Consider the following 13,019-nt stretch of genomic DNA (forward strand, 5'->3'; position numbering starts at 1 on the left):
GCATTTCATCCATGTTTGTAAAACTCCTCTGCTTGTCTTAAGTTTTCTTGTGCCCTGTCAGACATTGTTTGTGTCACTATGCTGTTTCCTGTGTGTGTGTCTGTGTCTGTCTGTCTGTCTGTCTGTCTGTCTGTCTGTGCTCGTGCGTTTAACTCTCTCCCTGTCTGTTCACCATTACCCATGATTCATGTGTTGTTGCTAATGGTCAAATCATTAGCCTTATTTTTTATCACAGGCAGGTGTGTGTGTGTTCATGACCTATCTTGCACATACAAGATTGCATCTTTGCTTCCGTGTTTAGACGTGTGTGTGTGTGTGTGTGTGTGTGTGTGTGTGTGTGTGTGTGTGTGTGTGTGTGTGTGTGTGTGTGTGTGTGTGTGTGTGTGTGTGTGTTTGTTTCAGTTCATCCTCAGGCAGCTCAAGGTATTGATCCTTATATGGTCAATGAGCAAAGCTAACGACACTACAATATGGCGCTCTAAGCCAACCTTAATCAATGTGACCACGGGCTGCAGGAACAGCCCTCTCTCCTCTCTCTACCATTAACCTGCTCCCGCTGTCCTTGGATTTACTAGATTTACCATCACTGTAGGATTTGAAAAGCGTCTCTGATAACCAAGATAAGTGGTGATAGCATGTTGAGCGTTGTTGTGTTTAAACATACACAAGATGGTACGAGGGTAGCAAGGTGGTGTGTTATGTTCTCTTCATGGCACTATTGTGGTGGAGGTAATTTGCAATCTCTCTCTCACGCACGCACACGCACGCACGCACACAGTCATTTCTAACTACCCATCATTGGTTCTCTGGGATGGAGTGGTTGTGTGGCCATTGATTTCTCTGCAGCAGAAACTGAAGGCATAACATTAGTCTACTGGGGCACACACACACACACACACACCACACACACACACACACACACACACACACACACACACACACACACACACACACACACACGTACACACACACACACACACACATATATCAACACATAGGGTCAATATCTGGGATATCTCATCTGTCTAAGAAAGCCTCCATTCAGAGGTGGAGGAAGGGAGCGGTTGGGAAGAGAAACAAGAGGTATAGGGATCCCCCCCTCCATCCTCTGACCCCTCTTCCTCTGTGTCACCGGAGAGAGAGAGAAAGGGAAAGAAAGAAAGAAAGAAAGAGTGAGCATATGTTGCATTGCGTTGACTGTTGGTCCCTGCAGATGCCTCTATCTCTCACTAAAGCCCTATTTATACTTCGTCGTACGACCGTGTTGCATGCCGAAAATAGCCGACCTACAAGTTCACAACGCGTCGAAGCCGCACCGCGCTGTGAGCTGTAGGTCGCTTATTTTCTGCGCGGAATGCGGTCGTACGACGAAGCATAAATGGGGCTTTATACCAGCACTGCACAGTTAAACACTTACATGCTCAATGAATCATTCACTGCCCGCCTCTCTCTCTCTCTCTCTCTCTCTCTCTCTCTCTTTCCACTCCTCTGTCTGTCTGTCTGTTTGAGGTCTAAATCCCTTCATACTCAGAGACTTAACCCCACTCTTTCATTTCGGGCCCCCCTTTCTCATGCTTGGATCTACCAGCAACCATTAGCACTCCTGTGTGTGTGTGTGTGTGTGTGTGTGTGCGTGTGTGTGTGTGTGTGTGTGTGAGAGAGATCAGTACACGTTATGCCACGTGCCTGGAACGTGGCATACCTCAGTGCAAGGGACTGCAAATGAACATTGAGCTTAGGCAGCGTGCGCATACACACACACACACACACACACACACACACACACACCTGAGCACACAGTTTACACACGCTCATACACCTTTGCAAATACTGCTAGACATTTGCAGGCTGACACACACACACACACACACACACACGCAAACACACCAGTTATCCAGTTATGTATCTATTAATTCACTCACATACTCACTCATGCAGGCACGCACCCACCCATTCACAACACGTGCACGTGCTCAAACCCTAGCTATCTTCCTTTGAAAATTAATTGTAGAGTGCAGATGGCTCGCAAGCAAGGTTTCTCCCATCCAGCCTACCAGCGTGTGCATTATTTGGATTAATAGGAGGCTAAATGAGGCTTTTTGATGATTAGTTTGTGTAAAAGCTGCTCACTGTGTGGCTAACATTAAACACACAACACAACTTAATCCTGTGGGCTTTCTCCACCTCTGTCCCCTAACGCCTGATTTATACGCTACTTGCTTGCGCATCGTCTTGTGCACCGAAATGGCTGCGGTGCATTGTGAGCTTGTAGATCTGCTCTTTTTCCGGAGTGTGATACCAGTGTAAATCGGGCTTAACTTCCCGCTGTTCCTCCCTTGTCCTCTCATCTCTTTTCCTTTTATTCATCCTCCATTTCCTCTCTCACTCTCCTCCCTTCTCCCAGACTCCTCCTCCCCTCGCCCTCTTCATCCATCCATCCATCCATTCCTACCCTTTTTCCTGCATTAACCACACACACACACACACACACACACACACACACACACACACACACACACACACACACACACACACACACACACACACACACACACACACACACACACACACACACACACACACTCGGCTCCCTCCCACCAGGAGCGTCACAGTGTGAATGCATTGGTGAATGTACGGTGCAAGAGCACAGTCTGTATGGAAGGCCACCGCTAATTAGCAGAATCACAGAATAATTAGTTTTCCGTCTTGTCGTTTAATCCCCCCCCCTCCTCCTTGCCACTTCCTTCCTCTCGTTCTTTCTTTTCGCCTCTCACAGATGTCGACCAGGGTGCCTGTCTCCCTCTGTCTTTTTCCTTCCCTCTCACTCACTCACTCACTCACTCATTCACTCTCTCTCTCTCGAATATATTTTTCTGTTATTGCACTTTCTATCTCTCTCTCAATCCCTCTCTCTATCCATCCATCTACCATTCTCCCTCTTTCTCTCTCTCTCTCTTTCTCGCCCACGTCTTCTTCCTCCTGTGTTGAGGGCTCTGTTGACTTTAAACACATGGCCGAGCTTGTTCTCTCCCTCCGTCCCGTCGCATCTTCCTTTCCGTCCCTCTTGCTTTCTCACCCTGTGTGTTTAATCTCTCTCTCTCTCCTTTTCTGCCTTGGTCTCTCAGACTCTCTTGTTTGTCCATATAGCCAGTGTTTGTTTACTCATCTATTTCTCCCCCAGGCATACCAACAGTGCACTCCTTCAGAAACGATTTCCTCTATACATCCCTCCCTCCCCTCTCTCTCTCTTTCTCTCTCTCTCTCTCTCCCCACCTCCCTTTATCTCCCCAGGGTTACTGTCGCTCCTCTCCTTTATCAACCATCTTCTCTCCGTGCCTCCCCTCCATTGTTTCTTACTCATTGTCTCTCTTTCTCTCTCTCCCGCCCTCTTCTGTTTCTCTTTCGACTATAAGGGAGGGTCTTTGGTCACAACCCGAGGTAATTGACTGTTTATTGCCTCTGAGTCTGTGGAGAGTGCTAAAGCTTAGCCTAGCTTAGTACAGCACGGTGTAGTACAGCCTGGCTGAACGGAAGCATCGTCCGAGCCCTCGCGCACTCAGAATAGCAGTACAGAAAAACCTCGAATGGGATGTGGATGTAAATGACGAGCATGAGTAAATACAGCCATCTTAATTTAGTGTGAATTTAACTCTTAGGATTATAAATATATACCTGTAAGAGTCAATTAACACAGATGTTGCTGTGTACAACCCTTCACAACCTGTGTTTTGTATCATATCAGGGATCTGTAAAATCTTCAGTGTTAATTTAACTGCAACCGTGATGGTCTTAATCTCAGTTAAATTGACTATGATGTATTGAAAGATATCTAATCTTGTGGATCTCGGGATCCACATAGGAAAGGCGTGGCTCAAATTTGGGTCTCTGACTTAACGTGGCCATCCATTGATGTCAGTATGTCAGGCCTCTATGACGTGTCCATGACGCATGACTAAAAGTTTAAGCCCAGTCCGAGCCCCTTTTTGAAGTTCAAAAAGTATAAAACATACGTGAAAGACAAATAGTGGAGGTACTTCAGTAGCCTCCTTGCACTGATCGATCCAGCAGTTTGCGAGATTAGCTCTGGACAAACAGTGTTTGTGTGTGTGTGTGTGTGTGTGACACACATACACACACACACAAAGACAGACACACAAACCAACCCTATAGACAGCTAGCCTCGACAGCCTGCAGAGCTACGACATAAAACAGATATACATTTCTGTATATATGTCTACATTCACGATTTAGTATATACAGTAGAGTTTACCAGATCTAATCCTAGAATCAATGCAGAACTCTTGAACCGATAGACCAAGAGCTATGCACACACGCGCACACACACACACACACACACACACACACACACACACACACACACACACACACACACACACACACACACACACACACACGTGTAAATCTGTTGAGATAATTTCAGGCCCTGGCTGTTAGGAAGATCGGTTGTTAAGTTAATACCTTGCATCTCTGTGGCAAATTGCTTCGCAATGCTCTTTTAAGCTTACAGAGTGCTTTCTGTGTGTGTGTGTTGTCTCTTTCACACACAGTGCTTTCTGTGTGTGTGTGTGTCTCACAAACACAGTCACACACACACACACACACACACACACACACACACACACACACACACACACACACACACACACACACACACACACACACACACATGACTCCTCATACAGGCCAACACACAAATGCATGTGTCATGCTACATCAGTCATATGATGGCGATGGTTGCAGCCTTCCGGACCTGAGCAGGTCTTTGGAGACACGTGCATCTGAGAAGCAGAGAGGTTTCTGGGTATTGGTCACATGCTGTGCAGTGATTATATATAGATAGCATCATGAGCACCTCTGGTACAAAGGTGCTCTCTCCCAAGTACATGCAGGTATGTTCCTTTTCTCTTCCACTTTAGAAAGACACACAATCAAGCACAAACATGTACATGCATGTGCGTAGTACACACACACACACACACACACACACACACACACACACACACACACACACACACACACACACACACACACACACACACACACACACACACACACGCGCACGCACGCACAGAGTAATGTCTGCTTTCCCTTTTCTTTAAGTAACCCTTAGCTTAATTCTCCATACCACAGTACACTTTTCTCTCTCTCTCTCTCTCTCTCTCTCTCTCTCTCTCTCTCTCTCTCTCTCTCTCTCTCTCTCTCTCTCTCTCTCTCTCTCTCTCTCTCTCTCTCTCTCTCTCTCTTCATCGGTTCTGCTGAGTAGTGAGATCAGCAGAGGGTCCATACATCACCTCTCCACCTCCCTGGGGACTGAATGGGGGGACGAGGAGGAGTAGAAGAGAAGAGGGAGGGTCATACTTATGTACTGCATCACAAATCCCCCTTCCTTCCCAAAGAAGGCCTGGTGCCCCATCACCCCTCCACCCTCCCGCCACCAGCAGCTGTTACTGATGATGGCAAATTGCTTTTTCCTGCGCCTTTTTGTGGGACGCTAGTGATTCTTTGACTATCTGTGTATGTGTGAGCACTCGGAACGTCTGTGCATATGTGTACGTGCGTTTGTGCGTGTGTGTGTGTGTGTGTGTGAGTACTAGGAACATCTCTTGTGTGTGTGTGTGTGTGTGTGTGTGTGTGTGTGTGTGTGTGTGTGTGTGTGAGAGAGAGCTCAAATATCTGTGCATATGTGCATGTGGGTTTATGCGTTGGATTAGTGTTTTAGTTGCATGGACAAAGAGAGACACTGGCAAGCAAAGAGAGCAGGCAGGAGAGACGGAGAGAGAGTGAATGCTGTGGAGACATACAGTGACAAATGGAAGAGAGAGGGATAGAGAGAGAGGAATATGGAAAAGAGAAAAGTGGGGGGGAGAGAGAGAGAGAGAGAGATAGGTAGAATACAATAATGTGATAAGGCAGCAGAGAGGAATGGAGGTTTTCTCTCCTCTCTTGACGCTTTTAGTCCTATTTCTACTTTTTTACAGCAGATTTCATCATATTACCAAAGGCCATTTCAGCTCCATTGTGGATAATAGGCTGCTGTGGAATTATTGGAGATGCTAGCATAGATAATGGTCATTCCCCCCCTCCCCTCTCTCTCTCTCTCTCTCTCCCTCCCTCTCCGTCTGTCTGTCTCTGTCTCTCTCTCTTTCTCTGTCTATCTGCACTCCGATGCTAGAGAGGGAGGAGTGTGTGTGTCTGTGAAGAACATGCGAGAGAGATTAATGGTGTACAAAGATGTGGGGAGTCGGGGGCGATGGCGATAACTGAAGGTGCAGAGAGAGGGAGAGAGATGGCTTAATGTATACGACAAAAGGCAGCAGAGACAGGTTGCACTCTGTAGATAGTATAGCACCTATAGTAAGTGGGGGTGAAAATTAACCCTTCTTTTTTATTTATGTATTTGTGTGTGTATATATATATATGTATATATATGTATATATATGTATATATATGTATATATATGTATATATATATGTATATATATATATATATATATATATATATATATATATATATATATATATATATATAATGTGTGTGGACTCTATTGAAAGGTGTAATTTGTGCGTGCACGAGTGTGTGCGTGCTGGACACATGGCTACACATTACTGCCTCACTGGAAAATGGGAGGGAAGGAGGAGAGAAAGGTGGAGAAAGCAGAATAGAGGGAGTGAGAGGAGGTGGGAGGGAGTCGGACGGTGTGAAAAGATGGGAGGAGGAGGGTAACGGGGGGGAGAGAGAGAGAGTGCCTACAGAAATAGCAGGAGGTGGAGAGGAGAACGTAGAGAAGGAGGTATGATAGAGAGAGAAAGGGGAGGGAGGGAGAGAGGGATACGGAACCTATTGCCCTGAGACTACAGCAGAGAGAGAGAGAGAGAGAGAGAGAGTAAAAGAATGATGGCCTTACAGCAGCACCTAATGGCTTCTCTGGAGAGAGAGAGAGAGAGAGAGAGAAAGAGAAGCGAAGGAGAAGGCGTAATGAGGGGCTATGGCAGAGGCAGAGATAGATAGAGAGGGAGAGAGAGAGAGAAAGAGAGAGGTAGAGGCTACAGCCAGCTGGTTAAGATGAAGAGAATAAGATAAACACAGTACAAATCCTCAGTGTTCATTTCACTATGAGAGTGTAAAAACTGACCCAATATCAGGCCATTTGGATCAATATTTGCTCAGAGTTAAATTGGTGCTGAGGATTTTACTGTGCAGAGGCGAGGACAGAGTGGAGATGGATGGATGGAGAAAAGGAGGGAGGGGTGAAGGAGAGAAGGGTTTAATGTCTGGTGGAGGAGAGAGGAGAAACACCAGCAGGATGGAGGGAGGGGAGGGAGGAGAAGAGGAAGTGGCTTCTCTAACGGCACAGAAGAAATGAGAGGGGGACATATAGACGAGTAGGATGGATGGCAGGAGAATGAGGAAGGGAGGGAGGGAGGAGAAAGAGCACGTGGAAAGAACGAGGGAGGCTTCAGGACAGAACGAGTGAGGTAGAAAGAGTGGAAAGAGCGGGTGGTATAGAGGGACGGTACATGCGGAGAAACGGAGAGAAGGAACGATGCGTGGTAGATGAGGGGAAGGACAGATGAGTAGAGAACGGAGGAACGGATGTCAGATGATGGAGGGATGGAGCGATTGATGGGGAGGCAGCATAAGATGCTGTCGAAGAAGGGAGGGAGGGAGGGATGGAATGTGCCCACCCCTCTGTTAACGGGCGTGTAATAGGGCTGATCGGAACTGTGAATAATTCAAACGCTACAGCGAGGAATTCTCCCTAGGAAGAGACCGAATGATCGCGCACACGCGCATAAACACACACACACATACACACACAGACACAAATACAGCACATATAGACATCATAAATAAGTAGACTCGCCACTATTTGACTTCCCCCTCTGGCTATTTATTGCTAGCTGTAGCTACTACAGGTAGCTAGCTCCTACATGTGTGCATGCACTCACGCGCGCATACATGCACAGTTGCATGTTTGCGCATGCGCACAGTATCTCCCTTTTTCATAGCAATAAAGCAGACAGTCCATGTTATGAAAGCACATAAGACAGACATCCTATCCTTCACCGGAGAGATGGGCGGATGTGAGGGAGAGAGAGAGGGAGGGACAAATGATGAGAGAGTGAATGAGTGAAGAGAGTGAAAGAGAAGACGGGAGAAACGAGAGAGGGAGAGGGAGACAGCGCTATACCTGCTGTGGCTCTACGTTGTCAGTCAGATGTACCATTCTCTGCCACTGAGATTAGATTACAGAGAAAGACATCAATCTCTCTGTCTCTCTCTCTCCATGTCTCTCTGTGTGTGTCTCTCTCTTAATTGCACTCTGTCTCCCTCTTTCTCCTTCTCTTAAACACACACTTGCACACACGCAGGCCATAAAGAGGGCATGTTAAGGATGTGTGTGTGTGTGTGTGTGTGTGTGTGTGTGTGTGTGTGTGTGTGTGTGTGTACACTTGTATGCGAGAGACTCCGTGTGTGCTTGCGCACATGCGTGTCCGCGCGTCAGCCTCCGTCTCTGTGCGCGTGTGACTTTAAGGTTTCCATGGTGACGTGTTTCCAGGGTGATTTACCGTAGCACCTGGTCCCTCTCAGGGTGGCACACTCGTCCACTCGCCACAATGACTCCCCGACCACCAATGATCTCATCCCTTCTTTTTCTATCCCTCTGCTCCCTAGTTGTATTGCAGCATCTCGTGATTTACTCCCCCTTGTTGTGTCGTCTCCTCTTGCTCTTCTCCCTCTCATGCTCTCTCTTTTCATCCATCTTCTTGTTTATCCGCTTACTATTTCGTCGCTCCATCCTCCCTTCTCCCTCTCTCCCTCTCTCTCTTTCTATCTCGCTAACTCTTTCTCTCGCTCTCTCCTCCCGCCTTCAGACACATCGGTCTACTATCGGTATTATAGAGTTTAAATATCCAGATAATCCAGACCAGTAGAGTTTGATTCCTGCGCTGCCATCGGCATTGATCAATAAACAAGTTTTAGAGTATAGGGTTGGGTACCAAAATTTGGTTCCAAGTAGGAATCCAAAGGACAGAATACAGAGTACCCATAAAAATGATTGAATCTCAGCTCTGCTTATCAGTAGCTAGACATGCTAATAACCGGTCATTATTGCAAAAAGGCTACATATCTGCTCTGACGTACGTAGCTCTGCCAGGACCTGTCGGTGGCTAGTCTGGCTACGTCACGCATCAACAAAACAGACACTCAGACAGTGTGTCCATCTGTTGAGCTCCTGTGTAGCATGCATGGCTAATGTAGGTGTGTTACAGTTGTCCTCCTTAAACCATAAATACAGTTACTGCTCTGAGGTTCTCTTCAGTTCTGTCTTTGGTCAGTTTTCCCTTTATTACCAACTAGAAATGGGTGTTTCGGCTGCCTGTCGCAGGCTCTACTGGAGGTGCTTTAGCAAGATGCTAACGTTGCTAGTGTACTTCATTCTCTGAGACCACAACACATTAAACTGTATATTCTTTCAGATCCATGCCGGACCCACTCATTATTCTAACAGTCACTACAATAGCAGTGACTGAACCTTAGGCAAGTTACTTCAAATTAGTGACTAGTTATATTTACTAGTTAATGCTATCAAAAACTAACTTAGTTACTACATTATAAAAATATCTAGTTACTAGGGAAAGTAACTTTTGCATTTCAGTTAAAAAAAATAAAAAGGAGTGAATGTTTCAGTTCTTAAAGCCCTTGCCTGAGGTACACAGCTCTCTTTTTTGGCAGGCAACCGCAGATTGAGCTTTGAATAATCATGTGAGACTGAAATTTGAATGAAATTAATGAAAAAACTTGGCCCAGAAATGTTATATCATGTCCTAGCATTCTCTCACCCATGATGCGAAATGGGTGACCGGTTGGGATGGATTTGACCATCCATCAACGTTTGATGTGACGTCTGGCGACGTCGCATGTTGACAAGGATGTGATGATTTACGATTCTGTGCCAGTCTGTATACAACTTGAACGGCGCTGAATCGGCTGAAGCAGACTTCCAAGTTCCCACCGCTTGGACAGCCACTCGCTCGCCTGACGGCAGGTGCGTCACGGGGCACCTGCCTTGTTTTAAGTGTTCTTAGTGGACTCGTCAACCTATTACGAGTTGGGATTGAGAATAGCTCCCGTCACGCCAAGCGGTGACGGATGGTCAGTTCTATAGCGTCGCTATAGAACTACTTGAGAGTAAGAATGTGTAGGTTGCATTCAATCTTGGTGTAATAAAGTATTGATGAAGGCCACGTACGTAGTATATCAAGTCAACCAGTATCATTCTATTTGATGAAGCCAATATTATCTATTGATTACAATATAAATCTAGTTTGGAGGATCATATTTGATTAAATTAACGCTTTTTTATGTTCTGGCCGCTGCAAAAGCAACTAGTCCAGTAGCGAATACAGCTCAGCATGTATGTAAGGATTTGATATTATGTCAGCCAAAGTGTGTGTGTGTGTGTGTGTGTGTGTGTGTGTGTGTGTGTGTGTGTGTGTGTGTGTGTGTGTGTGTGTGTGTGTGTGTGTGTGTGTGTGTGTGTGTGTGTGTGTGTGTGTGTGTGTGTGTGTGTGTGTGTGTGTGTGTGTGTGTGTGTCTTTGCGGGTGTGCGCAGGGTAGAAGTCAGAAATAGGCCAGTTAGGGTTTAGAAAAGAGAGATGTTAGAGATTAAAAAGGTCTCTGTGGGGAGCAAGCCTCCTCTCTAGCAGTTTAAATATAACTCTCTCCAGGGAGAAACTGAGTAGTGCAGGATTGTGTGTGTGTGTCTCAGCGTGGACTGGTTAAGAATCAGTGGTTAAATGGAGGTCAAGAATCAAACCAGTGATTTGAAGGCATACAGTCAGACACCAGGGTCTCATCTCATTGGATGCTGGGACAATGCAGGCTGAAAGCTCCTGTACACACAGAGTATAAGACAAAGTATGAGAGGTCAATACAATGTAAAATTTAGTATACAGTAACATTCCTGTTTAGTCATAGATCTGAAATCAGTAGCCTAATAACGTTACCCCATCATGTAATGTGTATTATGACTATTACTATGACAGCATTCATGCCTTTCAGCGTTGGAGCACACGCATTATGACCAGTCCGGCCCATGACCTAAAATAAGTTTGTCACCCCTGTACTAGAGCACTGTTTCCCAAACAAAGGGTTGGGACCCATTTTTATGGGTCTTGAGTAAATATCCCTTTTTTGCGTTAACTACAAAAAAAAGAAGTCTAATTGTTATTTCAAAAGTTTTTCAAAAATAAAAAAGGTATTCAGAACATCAGATAAAAAAAACACACTAAAATCAAGAAATAGTGAAAATCGAAGATCTACAAACTCACAACGCATCGCAATGCAACACGTTGTGGGCTTGGAGATCGGCTATTTGATTCCCGGGGGTCATACCAAATATATTTTTGGGGTCTTGAGCTTGAGGTTGAAATATACGCTCGCATGCACGCCTCAGACGCCTGTCTTGATGATGCTTGATGCCTTCACCAGGGCTGGCTACAATCACTGCTGCCATGATCACTGGAAGGTCTTGGTGCGACATTCCTTATGAATGAATGCACTTATAAGAGAGTTACTCCCATCTCTCTGAAGACGCTAATAATCTTCACAAAAACTGCGTGTGGCTACTAGCGCCGGTGTTTGTGAATTTGACTTATTTTCTAAAGAGACTCGTATGTATAAAAAGCGCACAAATAGTACCAGAGCACCGAGACGACATTTGCTCCGCAGCGCTGTTGGTGGCACGACTAGTGGCCCCAAAACTGAACAATCCTTTTGTGAATTTGCCCCTGAGAGTGGAGAAATGGACCCTGTAGTAGTAAAGCCTGTAGCTTTACTATGCACCAATGTGGGTGCGAGATGTAGCTTATATGTGTGTGTGTGTGTGTGTGTGTGTGTGTGTGTGTGTGTGTGTGTGTGTGTGTGTGTGTGTGTGTGTGTGTGTGTGTGTGTGTGTGTGTGTGTGTGTGTGTGTGTGTGTGTGTGTGTGTGTGTGTGTGTGTGTGTGTGTGTGTGTGTGTGTGTGTGTGTGTCAATGTGATGTCTTCTTTACATGTGGCGCTATGGGATAGTTTAATACTGTGAGGTCTGGCTGCACCATCTGCTCAGGGTTATTGTGTGTGTGTGAAGCTCTCAGCAGGTGCTCCATAATATCGACATACTTTTGAGTTTTCACTACATGCTTTCATACACATGGATGTATTATTGTTTTCAGTACAAACAATAGTACATTCTGTTTGTAACCAGTACATAAAGCACAATACCACATAGCATACAGACCTATACCGTGAGTGTGTGACTTCACATGTTCGAATCCGCCTCATGACCTGTATGTCACATTTAATTTCCAGATTTACTGTCTGGACCCACCTCTTTTCTTCCTTGTTCCACTATTGGGGGGCCGTGTCCACCAGGACGTTTTTTTTCCCGGCTGCAAACGCTATGGCGCTCGCCTAAAACCGCTGCCAAACGCCGTAGTTGAAAATATTTCAGCTCTCAGCAAGCAGATGAAACGGCACACGTGACGTGAACGCACTAGCGCAAAATTAACGCTCAGCGCCTCGTCACGCTGCTGAGGTTTTCAAAAATAGTTAAATTTGATTTATTCATTATTTTGTTCACTCAATCTTTTAGTTTACTCCCAAACCTTGGCTATCAAACGTGTATTGTCACAAACACCAACAGTGTTTACAAGTGTAGTTGTAGTATGTGAAGTAGTGATGAAGGCATGTACTGCATGTTCCTTAGAGACTCATGTCATGTCCCTGAGTCTACCCCTCACGCTAGGCTCTCACCTGCACCGTGTTTATAGTCTGAACATTGCAGACGTACGCTTCTTGAACAAGCGATCAAACGTTTCCATCCACAGCGGAGCGGAGGCTCCGTGTCACGCCCAAGGACACTTTGACATTGATGGGCACCAGCTGTCGCAGAGATCGAACGTGTGACCTTGATGGGATGATCTCTCTGAGCATGTGGCTGCTCTGCCATCG

The 13,019-nt window shown here is 45.8% G+C and overlaps 1 protein-coding gene across 1 annotated transcript in view; it reads left to right on the forward strand.

The window, feature by feature from the left end:
• maml3 (mastermind-like transcriptional coactivator 3) overlaps positions 1–13,019 on the forward strand; it is a 132,216-nt gene that overhangs the window by 100,688 nt on the left and 18,509 nt on the right. The gene's annotated exons all lie outside the window — the stretch shown is intronic.

The sequence above is a fragment of the Gymnoscopelus braueri genome (assembly GCF_963280865.1).
Source record: "Gymnoscopelus braueri genome assembly, chromosome: 2".
NCBI lineage: Eukaryota > Metazoa > Chordata > Actinopteri > Myctophiformes > Myctophidae > Gymnoscopelus > Gymnoscopelus braueri.